Here is a 27,943-nt window from a genome sequence, read left to right on the forward strand (position 1 = left end):
AATTTTGACAACTGAATTGCACATGTTACTAGAACAGTGCTTAAAATACAGCACATTTGTTGTATTAATATTTTACATCCTAAACCCTACTTATTTTTAGGCCGTGTGCCTGCTAAATCACTTCAATAGCATCCCACTCTTTGCTACCTGCCAGACTCTAACTGTCCATGGGATTCTCCAGACAAGAATAGAGGAGTGGAATGCCATTCCCTTCTCCAGGGGATCTTCCCAACCCAGGGATCATACTCACATCTCCTGCATCTCTAACGTCTCCTGTATTGGCAGGCAGCTCCTTTACCACTAGTGCCACCTTGAAATGAAGTGAAGTGAAAGTCTCAGTTGTTTCCGACTCTTTGCAACCCCATGGACTATATAGTCAGTGGAATTCTCCAGGCCACAATACTGGACTGGGTAGCCTTTTCCTTCTCCAGAGGATCTTTCCAACTTAAGGATCAAACCCAGGTCTCCCGCATTGCAGGCTGATTCTTTACCTGCTTGAGCCACCAGGGAAGCCCAAGAATACTGAGTGGGTAGCCTATCCCTTCTCCAGCAGATCTTACCGACCCAGAAATTGAACTGGGATAAATAATTGGACTCAACTGAGTGCCACCTTATCTTATTGACAAACATATTTTTGAAGTAATAAAATTAAGTCATTAATAAACAGAAATTTTATAAAAAGTAAAATAGGAGTAGAAATAAAGATGACACATCTCCTTGAAGGAATACACACATGACCTACATAAATATGAGGTAGAGCTGAAGAACAGAAGAGCAGGGACCATATTTTCAGAGTCTGCACTCTGGGTCTCTCACTAGCTTTGTAACTTGTGAAAGTTATATAAACTTTCTGTGCCTCAGTTCTCTCATTTATGAAATGGAGTTTATAAGACTACCTGTTTCCTTTATCATGTGATTTAAAGAAATAATAGATGTAAACCATTCGGTACAGTGTATATAGCATTTATTAAGTTCTCAATAAATGACAGTTATCTATATTAGGGGTATTATTAATATTTAATCATTTGCTTTAAAACTTTGTAATAACATAACATCTCTTACAAATGATCATTATAGTGAAATCACAATGATAGCTTTAATTATTATATTAAGAGTATGTACTGTATACCATATAGCACTGTATTGCATGTATTATCTCAGTTCATTATAAAAAAAGGTACAGTTAAAAGGAGGTAACAGTTTTTGGTTGACTCTGAAACATTTGGATGTATATCAACCCCACCATTTGAGGCATATAAAATGCTAAAAATGACATTAATATTGTCTGAGCTTTCATTCTGAAGTAAGGAAATATTTGATTATTCCAATAACCGTGTAATGATAACAAAGTTCTATTTTGTATTTTGCCAATAACTAGTTATGAGACTAAGAACAAGTTTTCTCAGGAAACAAAACAAAACGGAGTTTGATATAAATAATCTCATCACACAAATAAGCTTATATTAAAGGAGAATTTAAACAAAACTATCTGATACATCAAAGATGCTAATTCATTAGTGTGACCATCAGCTTTAGACATCAGAATATTATGAGCAAGCATAGACCAGACAGAATTACATTTTTATCAGTAGGAGAAAATGTTAGAGAGCAATCACCCTTGAGGAGCTATATACGAAGTAGAGGACAAAAGCAGACATCAAATAAGAACTCACAGCACACATGTATTTGAGAGCACATATGAGAAAAGAAGCTCAGTGATAAAGAATCTGCCTGCCAATTCAGGAGAAGAAGGAGATGTGAGTATGATCCTTGGGCTGGGAAGATCCCAAGGAGGAGGAAATGGTAACCCACTCCAATATTCTTGCCTAGAAAATTCCAAGGACAGAGAAGCCTGGCAGGCTACAGGCTATGGGGTTGAAAAGGGTCAGACATGATTGAGCAACTGAGCGCTATGAAAAAATTGTTAGGGATGGAGAATGGGCAGAATCAGATACAGTATTATTAGCACAATTATACTGGCACTCTCATGTTGGCTTTCCTTGGGGAGGCAACAGTTTTTGGTTGACTCTGAAACATTTGGATGTATATCAACCCCATCATTTGAGGCATATAAAATGCTAATAATAATGGTCAAGTTTTTTTAAATCTTATTCATCCTAATGAGCTAACAGTAGAAGAATATATTTTGAAATGAACTTTTGAAAGGGTCTTTTAATGAACTTTTAAATCATATGTAAATGCCTTAACCCAATATGTAAGTTTCTTCACAAATATAGTTCTTCAGCATAAACCTACTTTGGTTCTTCAGTGACCAACCATACCCCCATGTTTGTTCCTACCATTGCTCATAGAGGCATAAATTCTACAATGCCTGCCCTTTACACACACTGTATACATCTTCCAAGCCAAGGTCAAGTAACAATTTCCTCTCCCCCGTTACTTCAGCTTTCTGACTTATACTAATGAATCCTAATACTGACTGGTTTAGAGTCATTTTAATGCTTAGTTAGATTTCACAGCCTGTGCTATTTTGTTTATCAATAACAATGCTTTTTACTTAGTCTATTATGTTCATATGAGGGTACAACACAAAACTCTGTACATGTGTGCTTAAACCAGTATGTGACTATGCTGCTACTGCTGCTAAGTTGCTTCACTCGTGTCCAACTCTGTGCGACCCCATAGATGGCAGCCCACCAGGCTCCTCTGTCCCCGGGATTTTCCAGGCAAGAATACTGGAGTGGGTTGCCATTTCCTTCTCCAATGCACGCATGCATGCTAAGTCACTTCAATCGTGTCTATGCGACCCTATGGACAGCAGCCCACCAGGCTCCTCTGACCACAGGATTCTCTAGGCAAGAATACTGGAATGGGTTGCCATTTCCTTCTCCAATAAGTGACTATAAAATGAGTCAAAAAGGAATGAAATAAGAATCTGCATATTTCAAAATGAGTAATGTCCCCTTTAATGCACCTGCCTTCAAGAATATATTATAAATGTATTTATGAAAACTCCTTTTTAAAAATTGATTTTAGAATTAGTGTATGGGTTCAGACATAAAAAAAAGTATAGCAATTTCTAGTTGCAATTACTTTTCTGGTGTGCACATTCAAATCATTCAGCAAAAATTTAAAAATATATATGGCCTTTCCTCTAATAAGTAGTTTGCTGAACATCTTTTCATGTGCCTTTTGGTAATCTATATGTCTTTGAAGAAATGTCTATTTAGATCTTCTGCTCTTTTTTTTTTTTGATTTTTTTTTTTTTTTTTTGTTGTTGTTGTTGTTTTGATACTGAGTTGTATGAGCTTTTGTATATTTTGGAGATTAATCCCTTGACAGCCACATCATTCGCAAACAGTTTCTCTCATTCCATAGGTTGTCTTTTCTTTTCTTTGTCAATTCTACTAAGTGCCTCATGAGTATAGTTACATTTAATTCTTTCAGCAGGTTTAAGAATTAGCCACTTTAATCCCATCTTTCAGACAAGGAAACTGAGGCTTAATCAGATTAAATATCTTGGCCAAGATATTCAAGAATACTCTAAGTAGATCTGCCCAACTGTGGAGTGAGAACAAGTTACCATTTGGTAACAATATCTTTCAAAATGAACTTGTGCAGAAGAATTTTTGAGCTAGTGATCACATACACAGAATGTCACAGCTCTAAGGGTTTAGCTTTAATCTCATCCCTGAAAGAGCCCTTTCTTGCACTCAAACAATGGCATATGCCCACATCTTTAATGTCATGGTGCCCTGTGCCGACACTATTCCTTGCCAGTACCAGGCTATACTGTAACTTCTGTTTTGATTGTCTTTCCTGTAAAACACTGGAAGAAGTTAAAAATTCTGAACATGATTTATTTTCCATCACATCTTGGTTGTGAACATGCTTCCTTCTCCACAATGGAAAATTGATAAGTGTTATTGAATTAACAATTATAGGAAAAATAAGAAAAATATATTTTAGGAAGATCCCTGGAGCTGGGAATGTCTACCCACTCCAGTATTCTTGCCTGGAAAATTCCATGGACAGAGGAGCCTGGTGGGCTACATCCATGGGTTTGCAAAGAGTTGGACACAACTGAGCAACTGAAACTTTCACTTTCAGAGGGGAAAAAGAGAACAGTTAAGAGGTCTTTGGATATGCAGAAAGTTATGTTTCTTGTTTCATTAATTTCATCTCTTAATAAGCAATGAAATAATTTCACCTTTCAAGTCTCCCCCAGGATTAAATTTCCATGTTCCCCTGTCTACATTCCCCTAAAATTTCACCCATCCTACAAGCAAAAAACTAATTTACAGTCCACCAGGCTCCTCTGTCCATGGCATTCTCCAGGCAAGAATACTGGAGTGGATTGCCATTTTCTCTTCCAGGAGATCTTCCCGACCCAAGGATTGAATCTGTCTCTCCTGTGTCTCCTGCATTGCAGGTGAATTCTTTACAGCTGAGCCACCAAGGAAGCAATTTACAACATATCAACCTTTAAGTGTTTCTCTTTCCTATAATATTTTCATCTCATTGAGGAAGGGATCCTATGATTTACAACTGTTTCTCAAAGTTCCTAGCAAACCCTGGAATATCTATTAAGAAATCTAAAATATGGTTGAATTGTGAAGGAAAGATGTAATTTTAACCTCTCCTGTAGTATTGAGTTGAAATTTTAAAAACACCAATTTTATATTTTTTATATGGTTAGAATTAAATAGATTTGTCAAATAAGTATGTTGGGGGTGGAGGAGACAAGATCATTGACAATGAATTTTTAACTCTAGGACAGTGAAGAAAATTTTAAGAGGTTTAAAAATCATCTCAGGATGATGGTTAATTACAGAAATCTCCCTTATCACTTGAGGCTAAATTATCTTGGGCAAATAGATATGCTATGTTTTAGACTAAAATTGAGAAGGAATTTAGAAATGTGGCTAAAGTGTCTTGGATTAATTCTTGGTTCTTATTCAACAGAGGAGAGAGTTCTTTAAGTTTCTTTTGATATCTATGATTGTCCATTTACTATTCATTTTGCAAAAAAGACTTTGCCATAAGCAATAACTGTGCTCAGTTGCTAAGTCATGTCTGACTGTTTGCAACCCTGTGGACTGTAACCGACCAGGCTCCTCTGTCCATGGGATTTTACAGGCAAGAATACTGGAGTGAGTTGCCATTTCTTCCTCTAGGGAATCTTCCCAACCTAGAAATCAAATGTGATTGAATATGACATCATCACAAGATTTAAACATTTCTAATCTCTTAAATGAATCCATATCAATTTCTGTCTCCCTTTTGAATTGAAATATATACTTCATATATTAATATTTTTAAATTACACAGTGTGAACCACTGCATAGAATGAAAACCCTATCAGTCTTTTGAGAATAAAGCAAATCAACAGCAATATCTCTTCTCTTAGAGTAGAAGCACATTTGTTGACAGAGGGAACGTGGGTTAATGGGAAGCAAAGTAATCTTTGCTTTCAGTCAGACTGTTGGGCTGTGCATGAGAAATGATATGCTCTGACCACTTGTTTTACATTAAGAGGCAGTCTAGCATGCTCAAAATAGAGAAAATGACTTCCTTTATAAAGGTGGACAACTCATGGCTTTAATGCAGAACATACATTTAATTTTCACAAGATTTTTGCTATGTTATCAATTTGTCTTCAGTTTCCATTAATCTCCATCCATTTAAAGTTAATCAGTTAATCACCCCAGTGCCCCAAAGAGGGGCAATTCAGGGGTTGTTCACACTGGAGCCTGTAAATGTGACTAGGCTCTTTCTTGTCCAGTCTTGGAACTGAAGTCTTACCGAGGTTTTAATGATGATGATGAATGGTAATAGTTTACGATGGTAACCAAGTATGCCTAGTCAGAGATATAGAAACAGAGAGAGGGAGGGAGAGAGAGGGAGAAACAGCTATAGATCTAGCAATAAATTAGAGAACTTCTGCTCATCTACTGCTATGGGTGATCAATTTTTTTTTTTTTAATTTTTACCCTTAGATAATAGATACTGAAGAGTAAGACCATGTAAGAAATCAATGAAAGTTCTGGATTTAAAACTCTAAAAGTGACTATTCTGAATTTCAAGCAAATAATAGTATTGTTTTATTTATAAATTCAGGCACTTCCTTGTAAAATTATAAGAGAAGCAGTAACCATGGGCCCTGCTCTCCTGTGTTAGGATACAAAAAAACCTAGAAAAAGATACATTTGGCGAATATGTACATTGCATATACAAATTATAAATTATCCTAATATTTATGTAAAATAAGAGCAAACAATTTGTCCCTCGGAATTTCCGGTGAGCCTCCTGAAAAACACATTCAATGACCAGGGGTTACTGGCAGCAGTCCCGTGATTCTCATTCAGGCTGAATATTTACATTTAAGTTTTACAAAATGCAAAAATCACAATAACACAGCCCCTGGTTTCTTTGTGTTGCACACCAAAGGATGCTGGATGGAATTTTGCTTTGAGAATGTGAAATGTGTAAGGAGTCATTAGAGTCGACTTGCAGCTGCACAGTAAAAATATATTTTAGTTTAAAAATTATATATTGCCTCAAAAGGGTTGGTTAAAATATTTTCGTTAGACTTTTGAAAAACAATATTTTTGTAATTCATGTAGACATGTAAATATGAAGTTGCATCAGCCTAAACAAGAACCATTTGTAATGCTATTGTAAAGCCCATAATATAAGTTCAGAATGTTGATTTCAGTGCTCCCAAGTGCAACCTTCAGTTGGAGAGAATCTGGAGGGAACTTTCCCTAATATACTGAGACAACCACAAGGTGGCTCCAAACACCTAAGTATGTTTTACTTCTTGTAAGGCCAACAGAATTTTACCAGAAATAATAAGCAGCAATTTACCTAAAAATGGGTCAATACTTCAGAAACATAAACTCATTTCAACATTTTGATTAAGTTTTTAGGTAGAATTTATATTATTTTCAAATGCGGTCTTTCAAAACACATCAAATGGCTGAAAACCTTGAAGAATTTGATGGATTTTGAAAGGAAACGATTTAGTCTATATACATGTACAACATTTCATTTCTTAGGTTTTAAAATTAATTTCTGCTATAGTTCTGCACACTTTTATTCTCACTTGATTCCCAACTAAGTAAAAAGAAATACATATGCAAGTTAATAAACATTTTCTCTTGCATAAAGAATTTTACAACTAAAGTAAAACAATGCCTAATGTTTAGCCCTTGGGTCTAATGTGCATGCCTTTAGAAAATCAAGTAAAATAAAGTATATCTTATTCATCGAATATTTTAAATTAGCCATTATAATCAATCAGCCATAAAGTTAAATCATTTAGTCAAATATTATAGTGAAGTCATGACAAAACAATTAAGTGACCACAGCATTAAAGAAGATGATCTAAAAGCTCTGACTTTGATTAAATAGTAAACAAATATGTAATAAATTTAAATATATAGCTAAGATAAAAGTGAGAGTTTACTTTGTTCACAAAATTGTGTTTGTTGGCTAGGTTTAGTAGTCTCTATTATGAATCACCTAACCTCTATATGTGGGTGGATTAAAGTGTTAAATTTATTCTTTAAATATGTTAATTTCTAAAGTAAACATAATTGATCTTGAGTTATAAATAAAACTGAAAAATAAAAAATGTGATATAATTCTTGATGTTTAAAATGAACTTTTAAAGAGAGAGGAACTTATGGACTCACAGAAGTGTATATTTTGTAATCTTAATATCCTGATTTCTTTATGTAATTCCAGAGACTTTTTAATAGCCATATTAAATAGAATCACAAAAAGGCCGAAAAGAGTTATTTTTTATTGATTCCCATATATCCTTAAATGTGAAGAATTTTAAAAAATGAACTGTATAAATAAAATCTGTTAACATTTTCATATTTTGCAGCAGATGCTGTCTCTTTCACAAGGTTTCTTGAACCTAGTCTTTCAGTTTGTAATATAGACTTTCTGACCCACTGACCTTTCTGGTTGTAATACAGACTGCAGAACTATTCTTGAGATTTATAGGTATCAAAACTTTAATGGGATTATTTCTGCAATGCACTGGCTCTGTTCATCATTCTCGTTCTAATTTTCATTACTCTGACCTCAAGAAGGAGAATCTGTGAAAGGAACCATTACTGCAGTATATTCAGAAACGGTTCATGTTTCACCTGAGTGAGTTTATGTGGCTTATGGAACTCACAACACTTAGTGTCCATCTTTCTAATGTTTTCTCCCTCCTCTGTCCCCTTTTTAGGTCCTTCACATCATTTTCAAAACTTGTATCCATTAATTCCCTAGTTCACGCAGTTAACTGAATGTGATTCTGAGAATGTAGGAGCTTAAGTTTTCAGGTTATGTTCTCTTGACACTTTCACAATTATTAGGGAATGACAGCATTTTAACAGTAATACATTGAGTCCTTTCCAGTTTCAATAATAGATTGTATTAGCCCTTTCCAGTTGGAACGATAGATAAACTGTGTCCTTGGAAATTATATGGTTCAAACTCCTATTTCATAAACAAACTAAAAATCTGGAATGAGAAATTTATGATATTGGTGGTAGAATTAGTGACGAAATCAGACTTAAAATGAATACAAGTTGCATCACACGCTATGGTTAAAATAAAACATACTCAATGAGAAAGCATAGGTCACATAAATTTACAAATAAGTCATAATAATGCCAACAGAATAATAGGTAATAATAATTCATAGCACTAGAACACCTATTATGTGACAGGAATTGTGAGTACTTTAGAGTTATTGTTTCTTACCATCATGGTAACTGTACTATCACAATTATTAACCCCACTTTACAGCTGAAAAACTACCAGGTATACTAAATACAGGGTAAGTGACACAGGATTTGAACCCAGTTGGGTGCCACCTTTCATCTTTTTATCCATGAAAAGTTTTTGTGAGTATATTTAGGTAAGAGTTACTACATTTATTAAGAAAAGCAATCTCAGTGCTCCTGGCATATAGCCTTATGATGCATTATCTCTCTATTAAACAATATTATGCAGAACAAACTTTCTGACAGAGTGACCAACTTTGAAACACAGTGGCTTCTATGTAGTGAATATTTTAATTGCTTGTGGGGGTGTGGAAACGTTTGTTCCTAAGAATTTTCAGCAATATAATTTGAGGATTTACCTGGTTTTCAGATGTTCTAGCTTTTCATTTAGGCTTCTTGTTTGGGATTGGAATGTTAGTCTCGAATTTGAGGCCTTGCTGCAAGACCACAATTGGCTATTGTACACATAAAGCTCAAACATGGATCACCAACTACCATGGCTGCCCCTAACTGAAGCTTCAACTCAGAACCCACCCTCAGGCCTCTACTGACTGAACCTGAGGCTACACAAAAAATGCATCTTTTTAAAAAAATTAATTTATTTTTTATTGAAGGATAATTGCTTTACAGAATTTTGCTGTTTTCTGTCAAACCTCAAAAATGTATCTTGGACTAATCTACTTACTCATTTTGATAATTTCCTGAATGATGTCATATGGCCTTGAATACAATAATATGGCTTAAAAAAGTAAATGAGATTACAGCCTCATATTATCATCTGAAAAGTAACTGATACTCATCATTCTTGTATTAATCAAAGCTATAATATCAAATAATGTGAGTAATTATTCAATGAAAGTGAAAGTGTCAGTCGCTCAGTCATGTCTGACTCTTTGCGACCCCATGGACTGTACCCTGCAAGGGTCCTCTGTCCCTGGGATTCTCCAGGTAAGAATACTGGAGTGGATTGAGATGCCCTCCTCCAGGGGATCTTCCCTACCCAGGGATCAAACTCAGGTCTCCTAGCATTGCAGATGGAGTCTTTACCATCTGAACCATCAGCACAGCCCACCTCACTGCAAAAAAGGTTTTCTTTTGTCTTTCTCTCTCTTTAATCTTGTATCTCTGGCTGCTGGCACAGTCTGGCTCATGGTAGGCACTTAATGAATAGTGAATAGAAAAATGAAATAATTAAATAAGATACTGAGAAGTTTATTAGGTAGTTTGTATTAAAGAAAATAAAAACTAAAGAATCTGTGTTAGGTGCAGGAATAGGTAACTGCCCAATGACATTCTGCTAATTTACTACTTTTCCACGATAATTGACACACTGAGAACATAAATACTGATATTTCTATTAAAAATCATATGATATTTATTGTGACCATCTCACATTAAAACCTCTTTTCCTCAGGCACAAAATTTATATTAGATTTAGCCTCTGGGTGTGGCACTAAGGGAATGGCTGATAGAACTTCCCCCAAAATGAATACAGTTACTTAGAAGCTAAGAAAAAGATTGAGCAAGGATTGTTTAGATACCCAGGAGATCATTTAAATCTATTGAGTAAAAGGCAAAAGAAAAATGCTATACATGTACAAGAAAGTCATATTTTAAGTATATATGATAGCCTAAAATCAAAACACAGTTAAATTAATGATCGTGATTTTTTCTTTTAATAGTTTGTTAACACTATTAACAATTGAACATTTCTCTTAAGAATTTTTTTGGGAGGGCAGTGATTTATATGTATGCTTCAGTTTGCTTCCAGAGGAGATAAGGCTTTTATCATTCACATTTTTTTCATCTTGAATCTACCTAGAAACTGGTTGGATCCAAGCTTTACCTATAAAATGGTGAATTAATGTCTTTGCTCTGAAGTCAAGATTGTGATTGCCATTTCTCTAACTTCACATCTCCACTAGACTGGATGTCAGGAGAAGGCATATACCTAACACTGACATAGCTTTGTCTTTAAAAAGAAAACATGTTTTTTTTTTTTCACCTACTTTGTTCAGATACTCAATTATGAAGGAGGATCCAACTCTAAGTCTAGCCAAGAAATCATGTTTCTTAACTTAGATATTAGGGACATTTCATTTCCCCAGTAAGTAATTTGTTTTTTTTAGTATTAAAAGTGAATACTTGTATCTTATGTAGAACTATCTAGTTAGTAAATATTGAAAAATTAGGGCATATTTTAAAAGGCATAAGAGAATCTTAGAAAAACATAGTTCTCTTTAAAATGCATCTATCCAAAAACTTGGTAGGTAGGTTAAAATATAGAAATTCTGTAGAAAATCTCCATTCTTCACTCAATCAGGAAAAAATAAATAAAAGGAAAAAAAAGAAATAGAAAAGGATACTTCTAAGTATTAATATTTGCCTGGAGCTGGCATTCAATTTTCAACAAATCTCCAAAAGACTAACTGAAGCCTTGTTGAAGGGAGTGGATAAAGCAATAAAGACTTTCCATAGGTACTTATTCACTGGGAAAGGATTTTATTCAAATTTAGGAAGCTAGATGCAGACAGAATAAATGTGTACCTTTCTGGTTTGCACTCTCTGAGACTACACATTAAAAAGTCACTCTGGCACCAAGGCTACAGAACAGGAACAACCTCCAATTTAGAATGCTTCAGAAAGAAGTAAAACAAAATATTATATTTGACTAGGCTAATAGTCATTGTGTACTCAGTTTGATGAAGTAAGTTAATATACACCTGATTTTATCCCAATGGTACCTTTTCTTTGTGTCACTGCTAAAGCAAATAAATATCACTGTTAGTATGAAAAGAATATGAAATTCATAGTCTTTAATTATTAGTATTAGATTGAAACCAGCAAGTTTGAGGTCATAAATCTTAACCTCTGGTCTATTTAAAGCAAATATTTTAAATAAAATAATTAATTAATATAATATACACTCAGATTTGGAGAAGGAAATGGCAACCCACTCCAGTATGCTTGCCTGGAAAATCCCATGGACAAAGGAGCCTGGTGGGCTACGGTCCACAGGGCCGTAAAGAGTCAAATGCCACTGAGCAGCACACTTAGATTTATGTGGTATAAACAAAACCATTAAAGGCCCTTAGATAGTTCAAATGCTTTCAAGCCAATCTATATATGAGGCTATTAATTTCAACCTGGTGCTAAGAAGTCAAATTATCAAGAAACACCATGGTACTTCATCTAAATATGAAGTCTGATCCAAGAGTTATGGAAACATTCTTTACATTTCCTTTTAAAAATCCAGAAGTTACAATGGGTATCAAATGGAGTTGACTTAACTTGATTTATTAGGAGTTGAGTCACAAAAAAGAGGAGAATCAGTCACATTTTTTAAACTTATGATACTAGCATTATGCAAAAATGCACTCAATAGCCTAGGCAAATACGTTGATAGCCTTTGATCTACTCAAATAACTATGCCAAAATTCAACTTCAATTCTTGTGTTTATAAAAACCATGTGAACATAGCAGAGAATTACTAGAAAAACCCAAGTCAAAACACTTACTTTATTCAGTTTACTGATTATTTAAATCCCCTACATGATCTGCTTAACTTGATCAGTCACTCAGTTATGTCCAACTCTTTACAACCCCATGGACTGGTCCATGGAACTCTCCAGGCCAGAATACTGGAGTGGGTAGCCATTCTCTTCTCCAGGGTATCTTCCCAACCCAGGGATCAAATCCAGGTCTCCTGCATTACAGGCAGATTCTTTACCAGCTGAGCCCAGGGAAGCCCAAGAATACTGGAGTGGGTAGCCTATCGCTTCTCCATCAGATCCTCCCGACCCAGAAATTGAACTGGGGTCTCCTGAATTGCAGGCTGATTCTTTACCAGTTGAGCTACCAGAGAAGACCTTGATTATTGTTATGGTTTTTGTTTCCCAGACTTTCAACTGGAAAGCAGTAGGAACAATGATAATTCTTTACAATATCTAGAATAGACATTTGCTCTGTTTTAAATCAGCTTACATTTTTACATTACACTCTGGTAATATCTGTATTTTGCAACAAAGAAGAACCAACATATCTAATGGATGCAACTGATGTTTAATTTACGTTTAAAATCAAGTCTCTTTCAAACTGTTTCAATATCCTCCGTTCCAGTAAATCAACAAAGATTCCCAATCAATAACGGATGTACTGAGTATAATAACTCATGCCTATGCATTCCAAATTCTGATACACTGGAGAAGTCATTTCATTAATAAATGCTGAATTCCCATACTTTGCTTGCTACTGCAGTAAACTACATTGGTGCCAATTTCAATTCCTTATACGCCTAGGTGTTATAATGTTTATAAAAATTGCTTTCATTTGAAAGGACACGCTCTAGTCAACTGAACTGTCATATACTTTATGGTATAATGCAAAGGATAATATAATAAATCCAATGTATAATGTGGCAGATGATAGAATACTGACCATAAAAATCACAAGATTTACAGAAATCGTATTTCCAATAGGATAATATATATATAAAAAAAAGCTCAAGAGAAAACTCATTCAAAGATGTTTGTAATTTTCATAAATTGAGGAAGAGAAGACAGGAAGGGAGAAGAAATGGGAAAGGGAGAAGGAGGTGATGGGGGCAGGAATGGAGAACAGAAATCAGTAGGGCTCTGAAATGCTTTGACACATCCTTTAATACTGAATTTCCTGTTGTGAAGCAATGTTGTTATATTATCCCAGATAGCCTATTGCTTAAACCTGTCCTGAAACTGAAAGTGTTGTTAAACTTTACATTTCTGCATCTTGTAGAGTATGTAGTATCAAGGCTGCTTCCTAAAACAACAAAAGCAGGGGGTGGTTAACATTGAGATCACGTGGTTTGATGAAGTGCTTATATTGCTACTGACAAACTCTCTAAGGATATATTCCCTCTATTATAAGGGACTGCTATATGAAGGCACTTCAGCCTCCCACAGTCATTATTCTCAAGGAATGTTATACTTTATATCATAAAATGTAATGCTATTTTATTCATTCTTATTCAATTTTCAGCTTTCCCTTTCTTTAAATCCATCACCAGTATGGTAATATTTAACAAATGTCTCTTAGTGATACAGAGAAAATCACATGTATGGCAAGAAAGACATACGAAAAAAGTAAAAAGACTTTGGTGAAAACAAAGCACCTTTATTATTTAAAAAAAAATCAAGTTACATTTTTGGTGAGACGTTGCATTGATAATAAAGACAAGCAAAAGTTATGCTGAAATATTATTTTAACCAATCAATGCTAATATGACATTAAAATAATGCATTCCCAGAAATATATATATTTTAATGTGACAGATGTGATTTTCTTACAATGTCTGCCTCTTGAGTTAGTTGGACAAAGAAGGTATGGCAAAGGCAAAAATGGCCTCATTGGTTTTAGATACCCTTACGAAAGATAGCACAGCTGGATTATAAAAAGGCTCCAGGTCTCATACTGAAACATCAAGTGATGTGAAACTGCTGTAGGATAAGAATAGAAGAGGAAAGAGGTGACCCCGAGCTGATACTGTTATCTTAGAAAACAGACGCTCCTTGTTGATTGAAATTTTTTCATTCTGATGTATGATAAAAAATAATCTGTAATTTTGAGTGTTGAACATTATTAGATGTAAAAGCTTGGGCTGTTATACCACTATTCCGTAGACATAATTCAAATGCTTTAATTAGGGGGGAAAAAGGCAGACTTTAAAATGCTTAAATTCAGGACTTTTTTTTTTCTATCTGCCTATTATAGGTTATTGTAATCATGAAAAAATAAAATTTTCTTCATGAACTTACTTTGTGAAGAAAAGGAAAATTATTTTTATGCTAACTTTCATTTCTCAATTATAAATTCACAAGCTATTCTTTGGACTCAGATTTTTTTTTTCAAAATATTCATAATAGGGACCACACACTTAATATAAGGCCTAATCGACACTACCATTGCTTGGTATAAACCTAACTAGCATAAGGGCACCTTTCTTGCTACTTGAGTTTTAACTTCAGGCTGTTTCAGACACGACAGTTGAACATAATATGGTGAGGGAAGTCACTTTTCTGAAGCCCTATTACAGATACGATTTTGGGTTAATCAAAAGTAGAGTTTTCAAAAATAGACTTGGAACCTAGAGACCAAATAGCTGCCTACAATAACATGATTGGCATAAATAAGTTTTATATTTCTCTGCTTAATACTTTGTTGTTTCAGTATTTTATGAGTACTTCTTAATGTGGAAACAGTATTAGAAGGTAAGTTCCATGGCAGAAAAAAGACTAAATTATGGACAATGCTTTCAAAACTCAAGGGCTAGACTAGAGGTAGTTGGTTTTACAGCCCTGCTTTGTATTAATTGCTTACTATGCAACGCTATTACCGATAATAACACTTAAAAATATGGTTCACTTTGCTGCTGATTCAGCATCATTAGGGCGAAGGCTGTTCCTGTGCTGCAGCCTAGCGGAATGATTTGGTATAAAAATGACATATTCCAGGAGCACTGGCTTATCACTTGCTGCAAAGTAGGTTAAGAAACATATGAAATAAGTCATATGTCCAGAATCCCCCAGATAATACACACTTTGCTTCAGTCATTTGTTTACATGTGATATTAAATGGAGATAAAAAAATGCATTCTAGACTCTGAACAGAGTTCACACAGCTGGAATTAACCTTTTCAGTCTCAAACACTCTCTTTTTTTCAAGAAAAAAAAAAAAAGCCTCCTTCCAATACACTAACTTTCTTAATATTGTGCCAGTAATGTATATCTCTCTAGATAGAAAGTCAATTTTCTATCCTTTCTTTTCCTTTTAGAAAATCTTAGTGTAGGTGAAAATATAACAGTATAATACTAAATTCGATACCTGTATAGTACCATTCTTATCAATAAACAGCCAGGTTTTATAAACATCTAGGTCTATCCCTGAAGTATTAATGAGGAATCAAGCCCTGAAGTATTAATGAGGAATCAAGCAATTTGACCACTGACCTCACACATATACATGTATATGTGGATGCCATACAGACTATGTGCTCCTTTCCTAAGTCCCTGGGGTTTCTCTCTCTCTCTCCTTTCCCCCCCTCTTTTCAGACATCTAAGTATACAGAATTCTATTCTTTGATTGGAGTCAGAAAAGACATACGCATTCACTAGGGAAGTCAATTTGTTAGCAGCAAGTATTTGAAACCAAAGAAGTATCTGGTTTAATGAAAGCAGACATTGACTCATACTTGAAAAAAACATCAAAAACATTTTTTTAAGTGAAAGCAAATGAAAGAAGCATTTCTTTATGTTTTCATGATCAGAATGGATCTGTACTCGTTGTGTCCCTTAGATCGGAGCACTCTCCAGTGCCTTTGCTCCACAGCCCACCCCCACTCCCAATAAATCACTATTTCCTTATGCATTACACATTGAATACAAACGTGCCACCTTTACTATGCTGTAGGGAGAGGGGCAAGAAGATTAGCTACACAACTTGTCATTTACCTCTTTCTCTATGATACAGCCTTCTTCCTATTTTCTTCATCACTTTAACTAAAAATGAATCTAGAGCTCTTGTCAGTGACATAATGTTTTCATGAAAGTTCTACTAATTAAAAATCCTCACCATACCAGACCTAAAAAATGAGCACACTCTTGCCAAGTGTTATTATTCACCACAGAGAAGCTCTTGTAGTTACATTTTAAAGGAGGACCCAGAGGAAGATGCTGCGGAGGGAGAAAGTCTACTAACATATACATTGAGGTTTACCAGTTGTCAGCATCAGAGGGACAGACTATTTTTAACAGAGATCCTTCAAGAAAACAACAACAAGAAAAAAAAAAAAGAAAAGAAAACATGCATCTCTGAACAGCTGAGAGTAAGACATGTGCAGTTTTGGATAATAGAAGCTTTTACTGTAATAAAGAACCACAATTACAGGAAATAGATCTGTTTTTTGGAAGCAAAAGATGAGAGGTCAATTTTAAATTGATGTTTGTCTTTGCACCTGTAGACTCCTCTTTTTAATGATAAGGAGATGGTAGGTTTTTATTGCATTGGCATGAAAACACTTTCGGACTACTGCTTTTGCCCATACTTACAGTCCTATCAATAGTTACTTGTTGGGGACATGCATTGAGTCTTGCAATGTGCTGCATTAATTTAACACCACATAAAATATGGATTTTATTGCAGCAGAGACAATAAATGCTGCAATTGCTGACTACATGCATTTCATCTCCCCTCTTCATCTTTCCTCTCTCATACTTCTGACTCAGACACAAAATGCGAATCTAGGAATTATGCCTATTCTATTTCTGATAAATGCCAATCTTTCTTATTTATGTAGATGCTTAGTGACCATTGACAGGTTCAAGCAATCTGTCTTCTGCCTGTCATTTCTCCTTATATTGAACCTACAATGAACTATGACTATAAATAAGTGCAGAGGGGATCCATTCATATGGAATGCAAAGTAATGTTCAATGATAGAGTTCAAAGCAACAATCTTCTCTTCAAGGGATTTTTAACATTAAGATGAACAAGCATGAGCATAAAAAATTATCCCCCATAATATATTTTTAGCATTTGATCAGAGTGAATGAATTCACAAACTCTAACAACATGACCCACTGTTGAGCATAATATGTAATTTATCCAGTTTCACATTACCTCTTCAGCTATTCAAAGCAGTGGTTTCTAGAATACAACATATAGTTTTATGCTTAGTATTTTTTTACATATTAAAGATAATTATTTGAAAATAATTGCTGAATACAACTTAAAAACAAACATTTTCCCCCAGGGAGAGAAAATAAGAGACCTTAAGGGAGTTAGAAAAAAAAAGAGAGAGAGAGAGAGATGAAGTCTTCCTACCTTTTTTTAAATCAGCTTCTGGATAACGGAAGTTGGTTCCAGCCAAAATTACCCTGGAGAAATTGTCACTATATCCCCTTTTTGTTTGTTTTCGGCTGTTATTTCCTATCACTGATTCTACTTCAATCTAACTCAAGCTTTCTCTCAGCGTCACTTTTAACTCTGGACGGCAGGGAACCGAAGAAACCGGGGGGCGAGTTCTCTCTGATTGGCTTTCATTCAGCGCTTCTGATTAAGGGGGAGAAAAAAAGAAAAGAAAGGGAAGGAGGGGGGAAAACCCTTCCTCACTCGGAGAGAAAGGTTCTGCTGATAGAGCTGCAGCACTCGCCATGGGAAGGTTAGAGACTGGGGAAGTGCTGGCTTTTGCTCGCACACAGCGATTTGCAAGTGAATGCGAGGGGAGGGCGCATCCGAGACGAGGGCTTCGGATGAAAGGCGTCCCCTCCCCCGCAGGGCAGAAAGACTCTCTGTTTCAAGGCTAAGGTAATCAGCCCGATCTAATCCGGCTGTGTCCCTAATGCAATCACAAGAACGGGACTGCTTCTCGCAATTCTTCTTTAATAGATACTTCTTCATCTGATATATATATTCCTGCACCATCCTTAACTCCAGATCGCCGAAATCCATGAAGCGAGTGCCAAGTCAAATTGCAACCAGAACTGAATCGTTACCAGAGTGATTTTGGTTGCGGTTTGAATTATTATTTATTTTTGCTTTCAGTGAACTTTCTTTTCCTTGATTCTCCAAATAGCTTATTTTTTATCGCTTATGGTCATAGGAGAACATACCTTTCTCGTTGTTTGGGGATGTTCGTGAGCTAGTCTTGTCTGCTTAATCTTACCTGCTTTGCCTTTTGATTTTATAGATAGAATATTTTATTCATGATGTAAATATGCAATTAAGGCTATTAAAATATTTAGATTTGAGGCTGGACATTGTCTCCTTTCTTGTTCTTGTTCTTCTTTTTTTAAAAGAAACTTTTTTTTCTCAGAAACTTGAGTGTCATGCCCAAACGTGGGGGGAGGAGGGCAGATAATACATTTGGGTGGCTCTGTTTACTTAACCATCTAACTGTTCATCTCTCTGTTTATTTATCTCTACATTAAATTAGAATCGCCCAAAACCTTACCAAAGGATGTCAGTATAGTTCCACAAAATAATGAGCATTTTTATATTTTTCTGGCTTCATGTAGATTCTTTTTTAAATAAATAAATTACATTAACATACTATAAAATAATAATATAATATAAAAACTGTAAAGCTGAGGGAGGATTATGAAAATAACTTTTTAGAATACATACTACTGCTCAGAAATAGTAAATGATATACTATTAAGGACACAGAGCTAACTCGTGACAGAGTAAAAACTAGAACAACAGTACATATTTTATATTTATATAGACATAGTAAACATATAACATATATATACTTATGTGTATTTAGAATTTCAGTTTAGTATTGTTTCTGAAATGTCGTACTACTGCCTGGGTACATATTTTATTATTCTAGCATCTGTAGGCCTCTTACATGTGTGTGTGTGGGTGCTTAGCCACAGCCGACTCTTTGCAACTCCTTGGACTATGCAGTTCCCCAGGCTCCTCTGTCCATGAAATTCTCCAGGCGAGAATTCTGAAGCAGGTTGCCATTATCTAATCCAGGGGATCTTCCTGACCCAGGGATCGAAACTGTGTCTCTTGTGTCTCCTGTTTGGTAGAAGGATTCTTTAGCACTGAGTCATCTGGGAAGTCCCAGGCCCCTTATACAGTTAGCGTAATGGGAAAGGAAAGCAACTCAATCTGGGGAAGAAAGAGGGTGTGGGGATACTATTAATAAATAAGATTTCAAAGACGGTTTAGTATACTACAAGGTTATGATAGGACCAATGTTGCCAGCTAGTTTTATGAGGTTACCCTGGTGGTTCAGTGGTAAAGAATCTGCCTGTGATGAGAGACTCATGTTTGATCCCTGAGTTGGGAAGATCCTTTGGAGAAGGAAATGGCAACCCACTCCAGTATTCTTGCCTGGGAAATCCCAAGGCAGAGGAGCCTGGGGGGGCTACAGTCCATGGATTCGCAAAAGATTTAGACACAGCTTAGCAACTGAACCACCACCACCACCAGCTAAACTTAGAGTCAGATAAAAATTCCATTTTTTTCTGTAATATATTTGTATTAATATGATTGTGTTTATTCAATATAATACTGCTTTTGACATATTAAAATTGGTTGTCAAGAGAAACTATAGAATCTCTTAGTCTATATATAAATTTTTATAGTGTTTAATTAAATGCAACAGGTCAGATGCATACGTGATGATGGTCTCTTACTAGATTAACTATTTTTGTATATTTGTTTTTAGTTTCATATTAAATGACTGCATAGTATGAGGAGTTGCTTACATTACATTTTAATTGGTCCAGTTGAAAAAATAACCATTTCATTTATTAATGAAAATACATGTTGAAATGATGTATTCCCCAAATAATAGTTTTTTTGTTTTGTTTTGTTTAAACAAGATAGAAGTCTATTCTCTTACATAAATTTCTGGCTCATTATGATTTCTGTGTTCTGTGAAGTCATCAGAAATTTGGGTTACTTTTCTCTTAACTGGAGAAGGAAATGGCAATCCACTCCAGTACTATTGCCTGGAAAATCCCATGGACAGAGGAGCTTGGTAGGCTACAGTCCATGGGGTTGCAAAGAGTCGGACACGACTGAGCGACTTTACTTTACTTTTTCTCCTAATGCTCAACTACTCTTTTGAACTCATATATTTGATACGATAGCAATCACACCCACACCTGCTTTCTAGAAAGAGGACTAAAATAAAGAAGGAAAAGATGCCCTCTTCATTGGAATTTTCTATGTTTTCATTTGCTGGAAATGAGAGAGTTGTCCACAAATTGTTTCAAGGGAAATACAGTATTTACTCTGGAAAGCTATTTGATCAGCTAAAAGTCACTCATACTATTAGAGAAGATGACAGAATTGGATAAAATAGCAGTAGTGCCACCATATCTATGTATCGCAGCATATTTTTAAAGTATTTAGAGAGAGAAAATTTTGTTTGGTTTAAAATTAAAATTTGGTCATGATGTTACAGAATAGTATCCATTTATATGCATTTGACTAACATTTAAAAACTTTGAAGTATGAAACAGTGGTGTGTGTGTGAAGTCACTTCAATCATGTCTGACTCTTTGCAGCTCTGTGGACAGTAATACTGGAGTGGGTTGCCATTTGAAACAATGATATTGCCAGTTATTGCATTTTCCATTTTATGATCGGGTACTGTACTAAATGGAGAAGGAAATGCAACCCACTCCAGTATTCTTGCCTAAAGAATCCCATGGACAGAGGAGCCTACAGTCCCAAGGGTCCCAAAGAATCAGACATGACTTGAACGACTTCACTTTCACGTTTCACTGTATTAAATAAATAATAAGCAAAACATCCATGTATCCTAAAATACAGGTTGTACAGAGGCAGATATTAGAGAGAATGAGAGAATTTGAACAATGAGTATTTTAAAACTTATCCTGGTTTCTTTTAATGCCTGCACAAGGCGTGCAGGAAAGACTCTTAAGCTATCCTATTGAATAAAAGCTTTAGTAGTAAAAATTAAAGCGTAAACAAAACTGGCTAAAAATTAAAACTTCTGATAGTTTTTGTTTTATTAAGCAATATCATTTTCAGTTCCCTTTTTCTGTGTCTCTTTATAAGTGGTTTCACTTGGGATTTTGCACATTTCTCTTTCTTTTGTTTTTTCTGGAAATGTTATGCAACATAGTCCTGTGAATTGGGTAAAGCTTCCCTATGGTCATCAACCTTAGGAATGTAACCCCATAGAAAGTCGGAAAAAGGAATAGTAAACTCTGTATAAATGGGACAAATCAGTCAATGCCTCACAAAAGTACCCCTCAATGTGAGGAAAGGCCACATGACCATTATAAGCAAATAAGCTGATGAAAACTTAAAAATATATTTTTCCATACTTTTAAAGCTAAATGTTAAATTACACAGAAAATTCCTTACTTTCTTACTATACTCATAAAACACTCAAGAAAGTGAAGAGCATGCTACCATTACAATAAAGGACCCTCTGAAGGCTGATCCCTTTCAGTGCAATGTAAAAGACACAATCTGGTTAAAACCAATTAAATAAAACCACCTTCCACTCCATGTGGAATTATATGACTAAAAGTTGTTTCGGTGTTTCTAAACAATAAACATCAATCCTTAAAGTGCCACTTGCTAAACAGCTGCATACTTGTTTTAAAACAATAGCTTCTCAGCCACCTTTTCCAGGTTTATTTTAATGGTGTTAGAGATTATATCCGGAGAAGGCTATGGCACCCCACTCCAGTACTCTTGCCTGGAAAATCCCATGGACGGAGGAGCCTGGTAGGCTGCAGTCCGTGGGGTTGCTAAGGGTCGGACACGACTCAGCGACTTCACTTTCACTTTTCACTTTCATGCATTGGAGAAGGAAATGGCAACGCACTCCAGTGTTCTTGCCTGGAGAATACCAGGGAAGGGGGAGCCTGGTGGGCTGCCGTCTATGGACACAGAGTCGGACACGACTGAAGCGATTTACCAGCAGCAGCAGAGATTATATCACTTTCCACTATAACAGGAGGTTAATCAAACCTGGTTCTCTCTCTACAGCTATGAAATGAGAATGGAGATTGTCTACACTGCTTCACTCTCCACAAATACATTGGCAGAAAAATAATTTGGTGTTGTATGTTTGACACGTTTTTTTCCTTACCTCCTACAAGTCTGGCTTATTGGACTTTGCTGCTGCTACTGCTAAGTCACTTCAGTCGTGTCCGACTCTGTGTGACCCCATAGACGGCAGCCCATCAGGCTCCCCCGTCCCTGGGATTCTCCAGGCAAGAACACTGGAGTGGGTTGCCATTTCCTTCTCCAATGTGTGAAAGTGAAAAGGGAAAGTGAAGTTGCTCAGTCATGTCTGACTCGTAGCGACCGCATGGACTGCAGCCTACCAGGCTCCTCCGTCCATGGGATTTTCTAGGCAAGAGTACTGGAGTGGCTTGCCGTTGTATTGGACTTTAGAGCCTGGAAAATTTGAAAGTACAGTGTCCTGCGATGAGTGATCTCGGCTGATTCATATTCTGTTTATTCAAATGTCCTTAATTATCTTTGAGTTAGAAATTGAAGGGAATAAAGAGAAAATCAAGGTGAGAGGCACTGATTCAGCATCCGCGGATAGTAACGAAGAAGCCTGGTTTTGCAATCACACTTCCTGTGGCAGTGTAGGCAGCGGATTTGAACCACCGCAATAGATGAGTGATTTGGGAGCTAGAAGTTCTCTTCATATTCACCTAGTCCTCTCTTTCTATTCATGTTGTAAGCTACCATCTATCACTCGAAATAATAAGAATTGTTATTACAATTTTATTTAGTTTGCCTGAAGTAGGCACTTCCCTTGAATGGATTCTGTTATTTGCAACTGAACTGTTACTAACACCCATTAGTAATGATAACCTCTGTTACTACTCTTTAACCATGTGTCAACATTTCTTAAATCATTTAATTTGGGAGTGGGACAAATAAGGTATCACATAGCCAATTATGTTTCCAAAAATGTAATTATTTTGAAAAACAATCAAGAGTTAAGGAAAGAACATCTAATCTTAAATTTATTTTGACCCTCCTGCCCACTTCTGTTTATAAGCCTCTGTGTTCTATGTGCTTTAGGTATAAACATCAGGGCTGGTTTTCTTTCTTAGATCAAACCTGAACTGCATTACTTGACTTTATTTCAACTATTTTTAGTGAAAAAAAATTTGGTTACATATAAAGAGCTTTACAAATAAATTGAATCTTATCATCTTTGCAAGGCAGAAAAAAAAATAGATTGAATAATTCTCATGTTGATTGAAAAGTAAATTCTTACTTAATCTGACTGCTTCCATCTCTACCTGAATAAGGATAGTGGCTTATTTTACATTTTGAATCATTGGTAGAGTGAAAGTATCAGGACTGAATTTTCCATTGTTTGGTTGTGACTTAAACTCATGCCCGAGAAAGTGAATAAAGGAAAAATCTTCCAAATAAAAAAGTGAAAAACAATAAGCAATTCTTATATGTTTGCATTTGCATTTAATGAACAAAAATATCTCATATGTTTAGATTTTATTTTGTGTAGTTAATACAGAGACTAGGTCTGAGTGGTAAAAACTACATTTTAATTAATATTTTCACTGTGAAAAGCCATTCTAAGAATTCTTAGAATCTTTTTAAGAAAAGGCATTATTTTTAAATAAATATCTGTTATCAAAGCCTAGAAAAATCACAACTACTTTTTTTATTTCTTCTTTCAAAATATTTCATTCCTCCTCTTCCTTTCCTTATTTGTCAATAATTGTTAATTTTGTGATATTTCACCCTATATGTAAGCTATCAAATTAGCTTGTGAGCTTGATGGATGTTGACAGAAGAGCAAGACTCTTAAGTCAGCGACAAAAGGCACAGGGAGAAGCATAGGCAACTTATCTGTGTCAATTTTCTTTATCCCACATCTCATTTGGGCAATGCCTAAGATGGGCAGGTGGATGTTGCACAGGCAGTGGGTTGGCATTATAGCTGAGGGACACCAAGTATAGGGAACCCTGCTTTTTATATAAAGCACTGTGAGCAAAACTGCCTGAACTCCAAAGGGAGATACTGCCTGTATGTTGCTGTACAGCATGCAAATTCCTCTACACTGGTGGGAACATTAACTCATGATTCAAGGGTGTTTCTATACAAATGTATTTTAAAGATAAAGCAGAGGGAGTTTATTCCAAAACGTGAGAGAGACATATGGAAAATTGTCTCTAAAATTAGGATTTGTTGATTCAATGAGAAATATCAGCTGGAAGCTCACCTGTATGAGCATGTGGTCACCTTAGTCTTTAGGAAATTTATGCATATGACCGGGTATTCTTCCTACAGAACCAACGATGTGGCCTGTGACAGACTCTCACTAATCAAACTTTACTCAGCTCCCCTGAACTCTTTACAACCAGGCCTGCTTTTTGGACTTCTGTTTTCATCTCTGCATTGTTCCCTTTTAGCAAGAATCCTACTGAGTCAGCTTAATCAAAATCCCCACCCTCATTTCCTGACCACCCTCAATTTTTGATTCAATTCCTCATGATCCACCATCCCCCAAGTTATATCTGATTAGTCTTTTCCACCTTCAGTAAGAATCCCATTTGGTCAGATTAGCCCAAATTGCAACTTATCCCTGAAGTTTCCTCTTAGTAATCTTCCATCTCCCGGCCTCATCCTGCTCCTTGGCTATATTTCCCACTGAGACATGCTATATTCAGAGTTAAGCCCAACCTTTCTTCTCCACAGCAGACCCCATTGCAGTGGTCCCTACATCCATCTTGATGGCCCCCTTAAATAAAGACTTCTTTACTGTACTTTATCAAGTATCATTGGATACCTTTTTCTGTTAAAACTTTATAAGATAAATAAGTTGTAGGGTTGTCATGTACAGCATGATAAATATAACGAAGACTGCTGTAGATTACATCTGAAAGTTAAGACAGTAAATTCTAAGAGTTCTCATCACAGGAGAAAATACTTTTCTTCTCTTTCTTTAATTTTGCATCTGTATGAGATGGTGAAGTTTCATTAACCTTAATATGGTAATCGTTTCATGATATATGCAAATCACACCATTATGCCATAATACAACTTAGTCAGTGCTGTATGTCAATTACACATCAATAGAACTGGAGAAAAAGTAGTAATTTTCTTTTCTTTAAATGTCTAGAACAATGGTTCATAAAATATAGTTTATGGACCAACAATATCAGTATCACCTGGAACCTTGTTATAAAGGCAGATTCTCATTGTCTCAGACATGCTGACTCGGAAACTATGGGGAGGGTCAATACTCCATGTTTTTGAATGTCTCAAAGTGATTCTGAAAGCTGACATTTGAGAATCACTGACTTAGAGTTGCTATAAAGCAGTCTAGGAAAGAAAGAATCCCTAGTTTAAAACTCATGATTTACAAATGAGAGAATTGTTTATGCAATCACTTATTATTTTTAACACATATATATTATATGCAGAAGCACTGCAAAACATTGTGCTATTTATGAGACTGTGGGGAAGAGCTATAATCATGATCTTGGCTAAATAAGGATTTAACCATCTAATGAGAGAGACAGAAATGAAGACAAGTGATACAGGAAAGTAAATGAAGGGGAAGAAAGGGGGAACTTTGCCAAGTGTGTGATGAATGTGGAAGTAGTTCCTCTCGAGGTTTCAAAATATAGTATTACAACTCTGATAAATGTCAGTTTTGGTTTTAATTTCAGCAATCAACATGATAGGGCGAGGATGGTGGTGAAAATGCGTGGTGAAGATGTTCCATCCTGGCAGCATGTTGATTAAACAGAGGCCCACCAGAATGGCCAGGAGAATAAACAGAGGAGGAGCGGTTCTGAACTCTTCTTTCACTCTCCAGTGATGATGGGAGCTGGCTTCGCATGCAAATGTCTGTTCTTACTCCAGTCCCTTTCGTGATGACACTCAGCCCTGAGTAATCCTCCTTGTGAAAATATGGAAGAAGAAGAGGGAAGGAAACAAGGAGAGGAAACAGGGGAAGGAAGAGGAGTTTCATAAAGTCAGATTCCAAAACTAAAGAAAACTGAAAATATCTTCTTCCTTATACAGAGGGCTGGTTTTTCGGGTCTGTATCCTGTGTAGTCATGCTTAGAGGAAGCACATACTTGGTTTAATGCCCTGCCAGTGCAGTCTTGAGTTCCTTGATAATTTCTGAACAAAAGGTTCCACATTTTCATTTTGCTCTGGGGTCCATGATTTTGCAGCTGAACTACTTATAATTCTAATGCATTATTATGTCATTCATGAACTGAGAAGTTCCCATCATAGGTGAGTGTTTGAACAGTAATCAGTGTTGACATTTAACAGACAAACACATCAATAAATCTATTTGCCACTAGTAAACAAGGACAATAAAGTGTACTTGACTCCTGTTAAGCTGGGCTTGACATTTGCTCTCTAGTGTCAAGTCACCGGCATCAAGCCTCAAAGATATCAGTAGGAAAATTTCATTCCTCCACGTATGCAGCTCTTCATTCTCCAGCTACTTATGGAGCTGCTACGAAGTGTCATATATTTTCCTTATCACTGGTGATAGAGTCAATTGCTCATTCAGTTCTCAACTACACAGAGCTCACTCTTTAGTACAAAAAAGAATCATTGTTTAATCTCACAAATGATTATATTACTGTTCACTGTGATAAGTGTTATGAAAGAAGACACAGTTCTATTGCATCTTATAAGGGTCTTAAATGACAAGGGCTAGAAAGACGGTCAGAGACATTTCGTAGCAGCGGTTGAGGCTTGAGGTGAAATTAGAAACATGAGGGGATGCCCTTTACTATACTGTTAGACGAAAGCATTGTATGGGCTGCCTGGTGACACTTAAAAATCACCCCCTTCTAGTGCCTAATTGGCCAAGTATCAATAATTTCCTTACTGCAAATATACATAACCACTACAGCGACAAAGGATTCCCAATTTACCAGACGTTTTAAGCATAGATGTATCCGTTTTGTTGACCTAAGAACATCATGTTAGAAGTCATTGCTGCTGCTGCTAAGTCGCGACAGTCGTGTCCGACCCTGTGCGACCCCATGGACGGCAGACCACCAGGCTCCCCCGTCCCTGGGATTCTCCAGGCAAGAACACTGGAGTGGGTTGCCATTTCCTTCTCCAATGTGTGAAAGTGAAAAGTGAAAGTGAAGTCGCTCAGTCGTGTCTAACTTAGTGATCCCATTGACTGCAGCCTACCAGGCTCCTCCGTCCATGGGATTTTCCAGGCAAGAGTACTGGAGTGGCTTGCCATTGCCTTCTCCAAGGTCAGAATATTCAGGAGGCCAGAAGGGGGCGCTCTCATGCCCTTGCCGTTAGTTCAGTGGCTAAGTTGTGTCTGACTCTGATTCCATGCACTGCAGCAAACCAGGCTCCTCTGTTCATGGAATTCTCCAGGCAAGAATACTGGAGTTAGTTAATCCCTTTTCCAAGGGATCTTCCTGACCCAGGGATCGAACCAGGATCTCCTGCACTGCAGCAGATTTTTTACCATCTGAGCCACCAAGGAAGCCAGGAATATAGGTCATTGGAATAGAACAAAACATACTTCAGCTCCTGCAATGTGCCAAAGGAGTACTTTAATCTTTGCCAACTTTTCAACCACTTTTCAGCACAAGCAAAACAACACACAAAAACAAAAGCAAAACATCTATTGAACCATTTGTTAATTCTTGGGTATC

The 27,943-nt window shown here is 36.2% G+C and overlaps 1 protein-coding gene across 1 annotated transcript in view; it reads right to left on the bottom strand.

Annotated features, from left to right (window-relative positions):
* LOC129553347 (cadherin-10) overlaps positions 1 to 17,928 on the bottom strand; it is a 187,453-nt gene extending 169,525 nt beyond the window's left edge. The window contains exon 1 of the mRNA XM_055422237.2: positions 17,613 to 17,928. The gene's annotated coding sequence lies outside the window, so the exon portion shown is untranslated. The remainder of the gene's footprint in view (positions 1 to 17,612) is intronic.
* Positions 17,929 to 27,943: the final 10,015 nt, after the last annotated feature.

The sequence above is a fragment of the Moschus berezovskii genome, chromosome 18, assembly GCF_049115385.1.
Source record: "Moschus berezovskii isolate FMDL1 chromosome 18, NW_MosBer_1.0, whole genome shotgun sequence".
NCBI classification, from domain to species: Eukaryota; Metazoa; Chordata; class Mammalia; order Artiodactyla; family Moschidae; genus Moschus; species Moschus berezovskii.